Source organism: Balaenoptera physalus, assembly GCF_965194825.1.
Source record: "Balaenoptera physalus genome assembly, chromosome: 13".
Lineage (NCBI taxonomy): Eukaryota > Metazoa > Chordata > Mammalia > Artiodactyla > Balaenopteridae > Balaenoptera > Balaenoptera physalus.
In genome coordinates, this window is record NC_138892.1 from 97935430 (window position 1) to 97950475 (window position 15046).

At 42.5% G+C, this 15046-nt stretch overlaps 1 long non-coding RNA gene across 1 annotated transcript in view; it reads right to left on the reverse strand.

The window, feature by feature from the left end:
- Positions 1-14088: 14088 nt before the first annotated feature.
- Positions 14089-15046, reverse strand: part of LOC309641714 — a 68453-nt gene continuing 67495 nt past the window's right edge. The window contains exon 5 of the long non-coding RNA XR_014252745.1: positions 14089-14686. This is a non-coding gene — a long non-coding RNA (uncharacterized lncRNA). The remainder of the gene's footprint in view (positions 14687-15046) is intronic.

Sequence of the window (15046 nt, forward strand, 5' to 3'; positions counted from 1 at the left end):
GGACGATTTTTAAACTCTTTATTGAATTTGTTACAATATTGCTTCTGTTTTATGTTTTGGTTTTTTAGCCGGAGGCATGTGGGATCTCAGCTCCCCGACCAGGGATTGAACCCTCAACCCTGCATTGGAAGGCAAAGTCTTAACCACTGGACCGCCAGGGAAGTTCCAGTTCTTTCTCTTTAAATAACTATAAAGTCCCCAAAGAGAGCAAATAGGTCTTATAAATCTTCTAAATGCCCACAACACTGTGGGAGATGCTGGGCACACAGAAGTTATTTTAAAACCCACTTGCCTGATAATTGAGTAGCAAATTAAGTAAAAGGGGGGGCCATAAGACGAGGATCTTTTCATCATTGTGAATTTACCTCTGTTGGGAAGATTTTAATCCCCACGGCAGTGGGTAGAGGTGGGGTGTTTTATGGTAAAAAATGATTTCTCCTTTATTCCCCAAGATTAACTGCTAACAACCCTTTGTTTTCTTCTCAAACTAGTTTTCTCTCCTCCCATCCTTGGAAGACCATTGGGTCCCTTCTGTACCTGTCACTCTGACAGCTCCCTAATGTCAAGAGTAGAATTCAGCAAATTGTACAAATTCTTGTACCTGGCAGGTCCGGGTAGTGTGCATTTTCCCCAGATAATAGCAGGAGGGACTGGCTCAGAGGGCAGAGAGGTTTTGCCCCAGCCTTGCCTTCACAAGTCAGGAGGTCTGCATGTGCACAGGCTGTGCCAGGGAGGGTGGTGGATGTCCATGGCCATCTTGCCCCCTATGTGTCTGTGTGCGCACATGGGTGGCAAGCCAGCTCTGCCTGATTCACTGCCCTCTTGAGATAGGCTGGCCCCTGGGAGAGCACCAGGGTGTTGAAATCCTGTGGGAGGGACCAGCCTTGACCCTACGAGAATTCCCAAGGTGCCAAGTCAGAAGACTAGCTCCATCTGCCACCACCCAAATCAGGTCACCAGTGGCAGTGTGCAGACAATAAAATCATCTCTTCTTCTGGTTTTGGTAGTTACTATTTTAAGCATGTTGAATGGCCAGGAAGAACCTGAGGGGAAGGTAGCTGCAAAAACCAAGCCCAGGCATAAATTTCCTGTTTGCCAGAGGAGAGGTATGTTTGGGTTTGTAGGGAGGGCTGTTATTCCCTCATAGTTTTAAAGTGTTGCAATGCTTTAAAGGAAGAGAAAGAAGAAATCTTCAGCTCCATCCAGGCTCAGCCCTCATAGCAATTATTTCTTCTGTTGCCGGCGGTAGGGAGGTTGATGAGCAAGAGGGAGAAAAAGAAGGAGGGAGAGCAGAATGGGAAAAAAGTAAGCGTTAGTGGAACAGGATGTACTTAAAATTCTCCCTGTCTGTTATCCGTCCAAAAACTGGCCTCTCCATGGGTGTGGGAGGCCCCTGCGACTTCATACATAATTATAGTATTTGGCAGATTTGTGGAACACCAGTCTAACAATGTATTTTAAATGAAGCTAGATGAAATGAATTCCTAGTCCATGAGAAAGATCTTAATTTTTTTTTTTTTGATATAATATGGTGTGGAGAGATGATGCTGGCTTAAGTGTCACAGAGAATCACAGGGCGTGAAGCTGATGTCAGCCTGAAGAGGAACCGGGTCACCCCAACCAGAGTGGGGCTCCCTGGAAAAGATCCAGTCACTCACTCTAGCCTGACGGTCCTCAGATCTTGGAGCCCCCGGGAGCAGGGTGTGGCTCCGGGATCCTCCCCTGCCCCCGCCCAGTCCTCTGCCTACTACATTTCCCAATGGCTTTGTGATGACCTGAATCTCTCCATCCAGATTAGCCCAGTGCAAAGTATCTGTCTGTCCACCAAAGGTTTCCAAGGGTCAGAGCTTTCTAGAATCAGAATGCAGAAGTCATGAGTCCAAACCTAGTATTCTGTTTCCTCTGATCTCCCAATCATTTTGAAGAAGTTTCTGTGTCTGAACCTTGAAATTATTTGTTATTTTCTAAATAAAATAAGGGCCTAGTTGAACTTCACTGGCCCACTTGAATTCTGTAGGTACAGCTTCTTTACAGACCTGACTGGGCTTTGGTTTCCTCGTTTGTAAAATAAGAATATTGAACTAACGGTGTTCTTCCAACTCAAAAATTCAAAAAATTCAAGAAAAGATTCCACCAAAACACACACTCAATATCATTCCTTCAATCCCATAGTCTTTTCTTTTTCTTTTTTTTTTTTCTGAGCCCTGCTAACTGTCTGCTCCTCTGTCTTACTTCTTGTTTTGAGATCTTTTTCTCCATTCCAAAGGTATCAACACTGGTTCATCTTTTAAGCTTCTCATTGCTAGACTATTAGAGTTGTCTTCTTACGGATTTCCTTGGTTTCGATTTTTTTTATGTTAAGTGATACCACATGTTGCTGGTGAGAATAACTAGCTTCAAAAACCATTTCATACCTGACTCGGGACCTGTGTATGGTTCCTTACTCTTCCAGGCCCACCCCCTCCTTCAACCCCATCATCACCTGTTTCAGCACAACATGGCCCTATAGGTCCAGTCTGCTTCTTTCTTATCCAGCCCTTCATCCACCTCGGAGATTCCCACCCCTTTGCCTTAACGATAACATTCCCATATGGCTTCCACTTCTCTCAGAACCATCCTTTGTCCATCCTTCCTCCAAACCTTGGCCTGGCTACACCACCAGGAGACCAACACCCATTCGTTCCCTTTAGTGCTCCTTTCATACCCTTTTCTTTGCCATTTTGATAACATACTCCGTGTCATTCTTTCCCGGCTTCATGTTTATCTACTGACCTTCTCTCTAAAGAAAAGTACAAGACCATGCCTGCCATTTCTTCTGTACGAGTTAAATGTTGAAATGTCACAGACCCTACTTCCTCTCTGGTGTCCAATGCAGTATGTGGCATATAGGTGCTCAATATTGTTGCTGGATGATTGTTAATAATGAAAGAACCTAGCTGATCTTGAACTTGCAACTAATTCAACAGCAATTGGACTCGCTCCATCCCGCTAACTACACGTGCCCCGTTGCAGTGACGGTACTTATCCAGGGTTAGGAGTGCGGACGAGGCTCGTGTGCAGAGCCCAGGGCTTGGCTACAAAGGCCAGGATGAAGAAGGCTGAGCTCTCAGCACGTTCTGCCGATGGCTTTTTCTTCAACTGTGACCTCTCTTGGTTTTTCTTCTTATCTCTGCAAATTAGGGTAAGATGACAAGGCCAAGAAATCCTATGATGAAAGACTCTCCACAGAGGTGTCATTTTGTTTTTAAGTATGATACTCTCTGTAGAGTCAACCAGTAAAGCAGTTTATATGTGAGGATAAGGATTCCAAGATGTTTGCTCCTGTTTCCTGAGCAAACTTCACTTATAAACTGAAGAACAAGAGACTTCGGTCTCTCTCTCCTAATACCACCCCCACTACTGGCAAAAATGCCCAAAATGGGGATCCTGGAAGCTTATGGCCTTCTCTCCTTTATTTGCAGTTAATAAAGGATGAAAAGGCACTTGCCTAAAAGCTGGTTTTGAAGGCGGAGAAATTCAACCCTTTCCTCTGCAGTCTTTTTGGATTCAACAGTCTCCTTGATGCCATAAGAAAAGCTTCCTGGTCATCCTCCAGAAATACCATTTCTCGCGATAAGACTGCAGAGTTAGACTGTGACTTTCAGCTTTGGGGCTTCCATCGGAGGACTGTGTGACCGCCTCAGGACTATCTGCAGAGCTCCAGGAGCAAGCAAAGCTGTCGACTGTCACCATTGGAAAAAATGGCATTATCAGGTCACGGTATTGTTTGCACTGCCTCGAGTGCTCTGTGAAAGCAGGCAGAATAAGGGTGTAAATCTACACTCGACACTGCTTCTCTAGACTTACACAGGCTTGTCCTCTGAGGCCGAGAGAGGTCATTGTCAAAGGTACCAGTGGGTATGCACAAGAAAATAACCTTGAGGGGAAGCGGTTTGTATTTTCTTGTAATAGAAAGCACCATCTTGCTACAAGTTCTAAGAAGACTATCTGCACTTTCGATTGTTTGACAAAATGAACTTCCAGCCCTGGATCCTGGGCGTCTCACTTTGAAACCTCCAGCTCTTTTTTCCATCACTTAGGGCCTGCCAGCTCAAGATTCTGCACCCCCAAGAGCAGCGTCATGAACCTGGAAGGAATCTCCTCCATCAGGTTCAGCTACAGATTTAAATCCATCCACCAAATGAAAGGGCAGTGGCGGGTTCACACACTTACAGCCAAAGTCATTCTGCTGGAACATCTCATTTGTAACCTGAAGTCTTTTTTCCAGTGTAGAGGAGGCAAAATTTCCAACTTTTCAGGCTATAACACTCTTCTCCTTCCTTTCCCTTTATTGCTATGAGACCTATAGGCATTATTATTTTTATTAATAAAACGAATTTGAGAATTTCTTGAAATCACAGAAGGCCTCATGGGGTAACCTGAACCAGAACTTCTAGAGGTTCTGGAGTCAGATGGACCAGGTTTTATCTGATTTCCAGCTGCAGGGTCTTGGGCAAGGCATTCAGCCTCTCTGAGCCTCAGTTTCCTCATGTGTAAAATGGGGATAACACCACCTAGCTGGTTGGGTTGTTAGTAACAATAAATGTGATAAATAGAAGTCAATTGCTTGGCACATAGGCATATAATAAATGGTAGATTTAATCCAATGTAATAGGGAAGAACAAATCTGACTCCAAATTGGATCTGTTTCTTTTACTTTAACCTTTTTATTCCATGGCTTTTGCTTAGAGTTAAGAATGTTGTCTTAGCCTGAAATGTACAGGATAGCCCATTCTCAAGGCTCTGACCTTTAAGGGGATAACACTTTTCCATAGAGATTCAAAGTTGCAGAACAGAGAATAACATTTGTTTTGTTGGAGGTTTACAGGAACATCATGACCTGACCTACATGGACAGATGTAAGGACAAAGGATTCTGACACCAAGAAGTTTGTAACAACCAACCACGCCCCTCCCTCACCTGGCCTTTAATAATGCTTTGCTGAAACCCTTCAGGGAGTTCAGGGTTTTGGGGGTCATGAGCCACTGTTCTTCTTGCATGGTCCTGCAGTAAACCTTTCTCTGCTCCAAACTCCGACGTTTCAGTTTGTTAGGCCTCACTGTGCATCAGGCACATGAACTTGCGTTCGGTAACACCAGTGCATTAATATTAGAGGAATAGATGCCATAACATGGGAGGGAGAAAACTCATAGATGGAGAACTGTTTATTCCTGAGATATTTTCTCTAGCTTAGGTCACCAAAGGATTAGAATTAACACGTGCATGAGGGTAGAATTAAGCATAACAGACAGATGAAAAGAAAGGCGGAGATCAAGTCAACAGAAAGGTACATTCCAAATGAAATTACACAGGTGGAATCCAAGGACAAGGGTTGGGCTTTTGAGCCTTAGTCACTGCTGAGGAGTCCTAGGCTGGGATCCTCTCTCCAGCAGGGACGGGAGTTCTGATAAAAGAAAGGCCATTTCCCTTCTTTCTGGACAGAGCTGCTCAAACCAGAAAAGCGAGTGAACCGAAATGTCATCGCTCCTGAGCAGATGTATGACTCTGGGAAAAGCCTAGAAATAGAAGGTGGAGAATCTTTATAATCCAGAAGCTTGTGCAGAATGCATAAAGGCCTAGCATTTGGGGGCAAGGTAGGCTACTTGTAACACCAGGCTCTCTGGAATCTTTTAAAAATAACAGTGAATACAACCAATTACAAGAACAAAATAACCTTTGCCACCAAAAATGCCAAATAAAAATCTATCCAATTTAGAAGCATGAAATACACCAAGTTTGTAGCTAAAAGCCAGAATGAAGCATAGACATTTTCTGAACCACATACTGAACTTAGACTAACGTACTTATTTTCCTAAGCCTGAAGCCAATTCTAAGTGGGTTTAAGTACAAAAATTTAAAGATCTACATTCCAGTGAGCCAGGACAGAGTCAATTTTATAAAACTGAATCAGATACTAATTGGAATATCAAAATATGCTTAGACTCAAACGTAAAACAAACAATAGCTTGAGAATTCAACTCCAATTAGATTAAAACAAAGGAAATAAAGAATTCACAATTAGCCAGTAGTGATGATGATGGTGATCATGATAATGATATTGTTACCGAACCAAACTTGGGTCCACCTGCACACACACAGTAAAGCCAATCTACTGACCCTGGGTTGTGGTGAAGGAAAGTGTAGCGTTTATTGCAGGCACCAAGCAAGGAGTCCAGGCGGCTAGTGCTTAAAAGAACCAAACTCCCCAAGGCTCTCAGAGAAAGGTTTATAAAGGCAGGGTGAGGGAGGGGGTTTGTGGGGTGTGTGATCAGTTTGTGGACATTCTGATTGGTTGGTGGTGGCGTAAATGGGGCTCGGCATCATCAGTCTTCTGGTTCCAACCTGTCTGGGGTCTACATGCAGCATACAGTTAACTTCTTCCACCTGGTGGGGGGTTTCAGTATCAACAAAACAGCTCAAAGGACATGGCTCAGAATATTATCTATAGTCCTTGAGGAAGAACTAAACGTTCTTTGATGCTGTTTAATGGCTAAACTATTATTATTTTGTCTTGCTTGACTGTTTTCCTTTCTTTCTGCATTTTCTCACTCCTCTGATTAAATTTATTCTTCGACTAAAGTTTTTCTACAGACAAAAGGCAGGCAGACGGCGGTCATTGGTGGGAGCCTATCCTCGGTTATAGTACTATACTTCCTGGTACTTGATTCCCAGAGTAATGACATATCTCTGTACCCAGGGTGCACTGATCCTGACTTCACCCTTCAATGATCTCAGTACCTTCTAATTGGATAATCTACCCTCTGACTGGTGTGGGCTTTGAAAAATGTGTTAGGCTGCAGATCACAGGGGAAGGTTAGGTCCCTCATGGGGAAATAGAAGATGGCTAATTAACTTTTTCTTTTTTCTTTTTACCTCTTTGAATATTTTATTTTATTACTTTTTTAACATAATTTTTATCTTATATTGGAGTATGGTTGATTTACAATGTTGTGTTAGTTTCAGGTGTACAGCAAAGTGATTCAGTTATACATATACATGTATCCATTCTTCTTCAGATTCTTTTCCCATATAGGTTATTATAGTAATATTGAGTAGAGTTCCCTGTGCTATACAGTAGGTCCTTGTTGATTATCTAAATATTTTACATATAGTAGTGTGTATATGTTAATTAACTTTTTCAACTGAGTATTGTGTTATTAGCATATTGGCCAGAGATTGTGCTTCTGTGTGTGTGTGTGATCAGTATGTAGGCATTGTTACATGTGCACATGGTTTTGTTTGTTTGTTTTGTTTTGTTTTTTAACATCTTTATTGGAGTATAACTGCTTTACAATGGTGTGTTAGTTTCTGCTTTATAACAAAGTGAATCAGTTATACATATACATATGTTCCCATATCTCTTCCCTCTTGCGATACATGTTTTAATAATATAAGTTAACAGGGAATTCTCTGGTGGTGCAGGGGTCAGGACTCCACGCTTTCACTGTGAAGGGCCCAGGTTCGATCCCCGGTCAGGGAACTAAGATCCTGCAAGCTACACAGAGCGGCCAAATAATAATAATAATAAACAACTTAAATGTACTCATTTTGTTGGAATGTGTCCTTCAGATTCTGTGAACCCTTAGAGGAAAATAAAAATGTGGAGTTCACCAGTGGGGCCAGAGCACAGTGAGTTATTTGTGTTGCTAAAAAATACTGAAAAGGTAAAAGGGAATGCAAATCACATGTCCAGAGTGACATAGACACAGGGGCTCAGGGACGGTCTTTACGTGGAAGGAAAGGAAGACTTGGGAAAGTGGGGAAGTGGAGAGACACGTACACCAGGAGCAGTGATTTGGCAGGTCTTCCCGGAGACAGGGGAGATGTTGGCTGAGGGAAACAAAGGGTTTTTATTCCCTGCAGCCAGGAGTTGGACAATAGCTCTGACTTTCAGAGATGTGACGAACCACGACGAACCACGATGACTTGGCCACAAGGCCTCCGTTTTCCGTGCAGATTTACTCACCTGAGAAACAGGGGACTTCCCAGCCCTGGTGAAAGAACAAACCAGGTGAGGCCCGAGAGAATGAGCTGCTGATTCAGAAGCTGAAGGAAGGAAGGACTGGGCAGTTTCTGGCTCCTTCTTCCGCATTCTGGCCTCGGTTCCCTGCTGCCCTGAGTAAGACTCCAGACGCCCGGGCTGCCCTGTAGCCGCGCCTGGAAAACTCCTGGATGGGGCTGGATCAGATCTGTTCAGAGACCTGCAGGCACAACCCCTTCTCAGTTTTCTCTTCAGCAGCACAGTCTGAGGTGTGGCTTCTCTGTGGACCACAGATTTTCAATGTCAGCCCGCCTGGGAATGAGCGCTTCGAGTTCGTCTGGCCCCCGCACTGAAGAGTTGAACTTGGGTTCTGTCCCTCCCGTCTCATTCCTCTTCCCCTTGTCTTCCTTCCCCCGCCGTGTCTGCGAGCGGTTTTTCCATTTCATCTCGCAGACATGTGAGGCCTCTCACTCCCCAGCCCCACTCTCCCACACATCTGGAAGAGCCATGTTCACATCTGGAGGCCATCCTCATCTGGGAGATTTCTTTCGACATTCTTTTCTTTGAAACTCAATCCATGTAACCTCTTGTTCAAAGGGCCTCTGAACTACTGGAATGATTTGCAGAGTCTCAGGAAGAAGTCTTTAGGTTCAGCCCTACGTGGTGGAATTTATGAGTCAAACCAAACCCAACGTGATGCTTCTGACTGCTTTTTTTCCTCCATAATTACTTTTCTGAGCTTTGTGTTGAAAAGGGCTGGAAATCTAGTCTAGGTCGCATACAAAAGGAAGGTGGGAATCACAAGGGTAAGTCCAGTTCGTAGCTCTGTGGCCTTGAACGAGATAGTCATTTCCTCATAGATAAAATTGGAGGGTCCTTGTTTCACACGGGATTAATAACTCCGCTTTGTTAACTCCCAGGGTTCTGTGAGGACGAGTTGGGATCATGAATCTGAGAGTGCACGGCCATGCGAACCTGGGTAAGATCACGGTGGATGGAGAAAGGGGAGGGCTCCCATCAGGAGAGACGGTCTGTGCGTTTGCACACCCCCTTCTCCATAAATCCATGGAATACCCCAAGGCTATGGCTCTGTGACGCTCTGCTGAGCAGGGAAAGGCAGAATTCTCCGGAACTCGAGTCCCGCTGTGAGCCATGTACCCTCATTCTAACCAAGTTGACAGTAGAGTATCTGATCAGAGTCTCAAACTTAATGTGTATTCAAATGACCCAACCATTCGGACAAAATGTGGATTCTGGTTCACAGGTCTGGGGCTCGGCTGAGGTTTGCGTTCCTAACACGCTCCCAGGTGATGGCTATGCTGCCAGCCCCCAGACCGTATTTTGAGTGACGTGGTACTACGGAGGTGGCTCCCTAACCCTCACATTCAGCCTCTGCTCACAAATGAGTTTGTCACTTTTGCAGTGTCAGGCAGAGTCAGTGGCAGGAGAGGCCTGAAGGGAAATGAACTCCACATTCCTGAAATGCACAAAGACCTGTTCAGCTTGACTTTGATCCGCTCCGGCCACGGAAGGGAGGAGCGATGTGGCCTCTTGGATATGAAGGGAAAACCAACTACTTTACCCCACTCCCTGCCTCCGAATATTTCCCCTCCTGAGTCACGTTCACGTCTAGTGGAGAGAATGCCACAGCTATGGATGGCTGCCTTTGACCTTCAGCAAGTTGCCCAACTCCCAGCCAGGCTGCCACAAGGAGAAACACCAGAGCTCCTTCAGCTAGGCACTTCCAGCCAGACTCTATTGCCCCTGAGCTATGTTGCCTGGCAACCAGAGGGCAGGAGGAAAGCAGGGATGTAGGTTGATAAGAGGGCAGGGAGGGAATCACGGTACCTGGAGAGACAGGGCTGAAGCCATCTGAGGGCTTCTAGTCACACAGACACCCACACCCAGCACGTGGAATGTTAATTAGCCTCAGAGGGAGGGCACCCTGGGTGTGGACCTAGAAAGCAGGAGACCAGAAGTTTACAAACACTCATTCTTTCCATTTTATTATTTTAAAGATATTAATAATAAAAGAAAAAGGGGGAAAAATCCTACTTCTTAGATGAGTTAGCAAGGCAGGAGGAAAAAACTGAAAAACTGCTTATAAAAACCAAGGGAACCATTAAAAGGTATGGGGGGTGTGGGGAGAAGTTGGTAGAAGTCCCATCCTAAAAACTAAACCATGGCTTAAAAAGGGGCCAAAAAATAGTTTATAGGAACGTCTAAAAAGCTGCACTGAGACACCGCCCAGGCATGGGCTTCTAGCAGTTCCCAAGCGAGGAGGGGCTGCAATTCCACGAGGCCCCCCCACTGCCCCCCAACACGCCGCCCATCAGCGCATCGCTGGGCAGGGGCCACCCAGCCAGAGAGAGGGTGCTGGATGGCAGACTGCAGGCCAGGGCGACAGCTAGAGTGGCAGGAGGATTTTTGATTCCAGTCACAGGTATAGAGCTCCAGTTTCCTCCCAGGTTGAAAGCCTTAGCTCAGAGCCGTAAGTCGTGGATGGTTATAACCATCCCTGCTCTGGTCCTCCGGCTTCCTGCCTTCCCACACTCAGAGCCCGCTTCACATTGCAATAAGGATGAGCCCCCTAGAACACAGATGGAATCATGCTGCTTAAAACTTTTCAACATTCCGTTGCCAGCAAAGGAAATTCCAATCTACTTAGCGTGGGCATTCGATGCTTTCCACTGCCTTACCCTGGTCTACTTTTCCAGAGTCATCTCTGTCTTCTCCTACCAGCCCCCAACGACCCTTCAGTCCAGTCACTTAAACCATACCATTCTCCCCAAAGCCATGAACGTTTTGCTCTTCCATGCCTTTGCATGTTGCCGTAATTCCTCATTTGGCTTATCGTCCAAAGAAGCCCTACTTACCCTTTTTAAAATACACAGAAATAAAATTTTAAATTTGCAAAGGAATACGGGCACACAATTTAATTTCTTCAGGTGCAGAAGACTTAAAATGTAAAGAAAAATCTCTTGCCCTCCTCTTCCCCCTGCCCATGACTTCTCCCTCAATTAAACCACCTTTCACTCTTTTTAAAATTGTATCTCCTCATGGTTACATTCATTTCTCTAGGAACTCTTTCTGGATTTCTAGAAAGTTATTTCTTGATTTAGCAATTTTGCATAGCTTTTTTTTTTTTTTTTGCATTCTGACTCTAATAAATGCATGTTTAGCACACATGAAACATACTAAAATTTTTATTTTCCTGATGGAAACCATAAGTCACTTTAAGTTACAAGAAGAAACAATGTAAGATAAAAATTAAGAGTTCAGGCTCTGAAGTTACTCTAACTGGGTCCAGATCACTAACTTCAACTGACTTAACTTTCTGTGCTTATGATGTCTTTATAAATGGCAGAAGATACACATTCGTGTTTCCTTCAGCTATAAAATCTGTACTGATCTCTCCTTAGACCTGCAGCAAAACTGTCATATGCATTTCTCATCACTCCTGCTCAGGGTTGCACGTATTGTTTCCAGAATCCTATGTCTCCTCCTGGCTTGCTTTAGTCCCTCATTGTTTTGTGGGAGTGTGTCCTCAAATGACTTCCTTCAAAAGATGTGTGGAATTAAGCTTTTTCAACACTTCACTGTCTGAAAATGTCTCTTCTTCTGCCCTCAAAATTCACAATTTTTTGCTGGACATAGAAGCCTAGTGAAAAGTAGTTTTCCTTCATAATTTGAAGTATTTCATTATAGTCTATCACCTAGAGTTGCTTTTTCAAGCCTTTGGAGCCCATTTATTTGTGGGTTATCATTATTTTTTCTTCATTCCTCTCTCTCTCTCTCTGGAAAGAGTTAAGATCTCTCTTTTAATATTAGTGTTCTGAATTTTTAAATGTTGCATTTGCTGTCTTTTATTCATTATGATGGAGAGTAGGTGAACACTTCTTTCTTAACTTTTGTATCCTTACACTCTGGGAAATTCTCTTGTAATATTTTTTCGTAATTCCTTCTCACTTTTTTTTTTTTTAAATCTCTTATCAGCTGGATGTTGAGCCCCTGGGTTATTCTAAATGTTTTTATTGTTGTTGTTGATCATTTTATACTCTTTGTCTTTTAATTTTCTCTATTTTATCTTCCAGCTTTTTAATTAGCATTTTCATAGCCTCTTCTTCTTGTTTAATTGATATGGTGTCTTCATAAATGTCTCTGGGGATACAAATTAGTTTCTCTCAAGCTCCTTATTTACCCTGAATTATCTCTTGTATTTCTATGAGATTATTTCTCTATTCCATGACATTTCTTTTTCATGTATCACAATTCCCTCAAGTACGTAGTCACCGGTGGGATTATTAAGGCTGACTGTGAACTCGGTGTGCCACTGTTGACTATTGGGCTCCGTTTCAGGGTGAATAGAAATGGATCCCAGATGTGGCATTATTGCCCACACTAAAAACAGGTTGTTTGATTTCTTTAGACAGGAACGAAACTGTGTTGAACCCAAGTTCATGTGCCCTACTCACAGTAAGGCCAAACAAATGGAAACATCGAAGTTTGGAGCAGAGAAAGGTTTATTCCAAAGGCCAAGCAGGGAGAACAGGCAGGTCATGCTCAAAAGACCCAAACTCCCTGTTGGTTTTCAGAGGAGAGTTTTTAAAAGCAAAATTTGGGGTGAGGGCTGTGCGGTGCATGACTTTTTTTCTGATTGGTTAGTGGTGAGGTAACAGGGCAGTGCTCCAGGAATCTTGTGCTCAGCCTGAAGTTACCTGGGTGAGGACCTTAGTTCCTATAGAAGAACTCAAAGATTTGTATCAGATTGTTATGTATCAATATATCCCTTGAGGAGGAGCTATCTCCTTGCTTGGTGCCCTGTAATAAACGCTCCACTTTCCTTCGCCATAGCCCTGAGTCAGCAGATTGGCTTTGCTGCACATCGGATGAGTGGACCCAAGTTCCATTTGGTGACCGTCCTACTTCTTATAATCCACACATCACTTAATTGCCTATCTTCTGAAGACTCTCTCCATGTTCTCTACATTATTGGAAGTTTATACCAGTTTTTACTCCTTTGCTGTCATGTCATGGGGCTCAGAAGGTAAAGGAAATAAATATGTTCCAGGAAACCAAAAACGAAAATGACAAATCTAAAAGTTTCCAGAGAGAAGGTATAGATCCCCTGAAAAGAAATGGGAATTCTTAATATCTATAATAAATGCTGGCCAAGAAAATAACTTTTTCAGCATTGAAAGACAAGAACCTTCAACCTAGAATTTTAACACCAATTAAACTGTTTAAAATTTGGGACAAAATTAATGATATATCAAGCATACATAAAACTTCTTTTAGTATTCTCTTGGAAGAAGTACTCCACTAAGAAGAGAATTAATACAAGAGGACACTATGAGACTTATGTTAATTAAGAATAAACAAATAAACACCACATAAATTTTTATTTTTTTCTAAAAAAAAGAAGCAAAAAAATGAAAGTTAAGATACAGAGCAGAGAAATAGAATTGAAAAAAACTTACTGAGTGTTATAAAACATAGATAAGCAGGGGGATCCATACCTAGATACATTATAGTGAATTTATAAAGTGCTAAATTGTAGGTGGAATCTAAAAAAAATTAAAAATGATACAAATGAGCTTATTTACAAAACAGAAAGGGACTCACAGACATAGAAAACAAACTTATGGTTATCAAAGGGGAAAAGCGGGGGAGGGATAAATTAGGAGTTTGGGATTAAAATAGACTCTCTATTATATATAAAATAGATAAACAACAAGGACCTACTGTATACCATAGGGAACTATACTCAGTGTCTTGTAATAACCTATAATTTAAAAGAATCTAAAAAAGAATAGATATACATGTATATGTATAATTGAATCACGTTGTTATATACCTGAAACTAGCACAATATTGTAAGTCAACTATATTTCAATAAAAAAATTTTTAAAAAAGAAGAATGTGAAAAAATACAATTTAATACAATGGCATTTTACATGACTTAACTAAAAAATAATTAAAAATTTAAAAATAAACAAATAGCCATTAAAATATAAAATAAAGAGGCAAGTTGGCAAAGAATAAATTTAAAACTTGCATAGATAAATAACCGTTATAGAAGTTAAAACGTCAATCACTTTATGAGGTTAATAATATATATAACCTTGATTCCAAAACTGGATAAGAACAGCACAAATTATAGTATCTACATACGTAGATAATTATATATCTAACACATACAAGAAACTCTTGCAAATCAACATGAAAAACATAAGAAACCCAAAAGAAAAATGAGCAAAGCTTGCAATACACAATTTAGAGAATGGATACCAAGCATGAGATGAGATATGCATTTCTAGGAAGGCCTAGAAATCAGCAAAACGCAAACTTTTAAACAGCAATATACTACTTTATACACATACATGATATACAAAGATTAGAAAGCTGGGTAATACCAAGTGATGGAGAAGACTCGGGGAAATAGACTTGTTTGTGCATTTCTGGAGCAGCATTAAACAGGCATAACCATTCTGGAAAGCAACCAAGTATTATTTAGTGAAAATGAAGTATTCATATACCTTATGCCCAGCAATCCCCCATGCTGGGTATGTGCCCAGGGAGGCTCTTGCAGAAGTTGCAGGAACACAGGTCCAAGGGTACTTGTCCTATCATTAGAGACTGTCCTATGTGAGTCCGTGATTGGCACTTGGGGGGAGTGGGAAATGAGGGAGGGGGCAGAAGAGAAATAGGAATGATAATCAGGGATAAAAGGGAAAAGCAACCAAGGTAAAACCAGACTGTGACCTTGCACAGCCTGTTAAGGAACTGAGGGACATGTTCAACTCTGCATCTGAGGATCCTATCATGGGTCAAGGCACTTGTGGTAGAAAAATACATGAGTAGCTGCCACCTGACTTCTTCATTTGCTTTGACCAAATAGGTGAGCTGGGCAATGGACGTGACCTACCCTTTCCTTGACCTTCCAACAGTCTCCCTCCCCTCCCCCATCCATTCAGCTGGCCTCACCTTCTAGAAACAAACCCCTCCCCAGGCCTCAGTAATCTC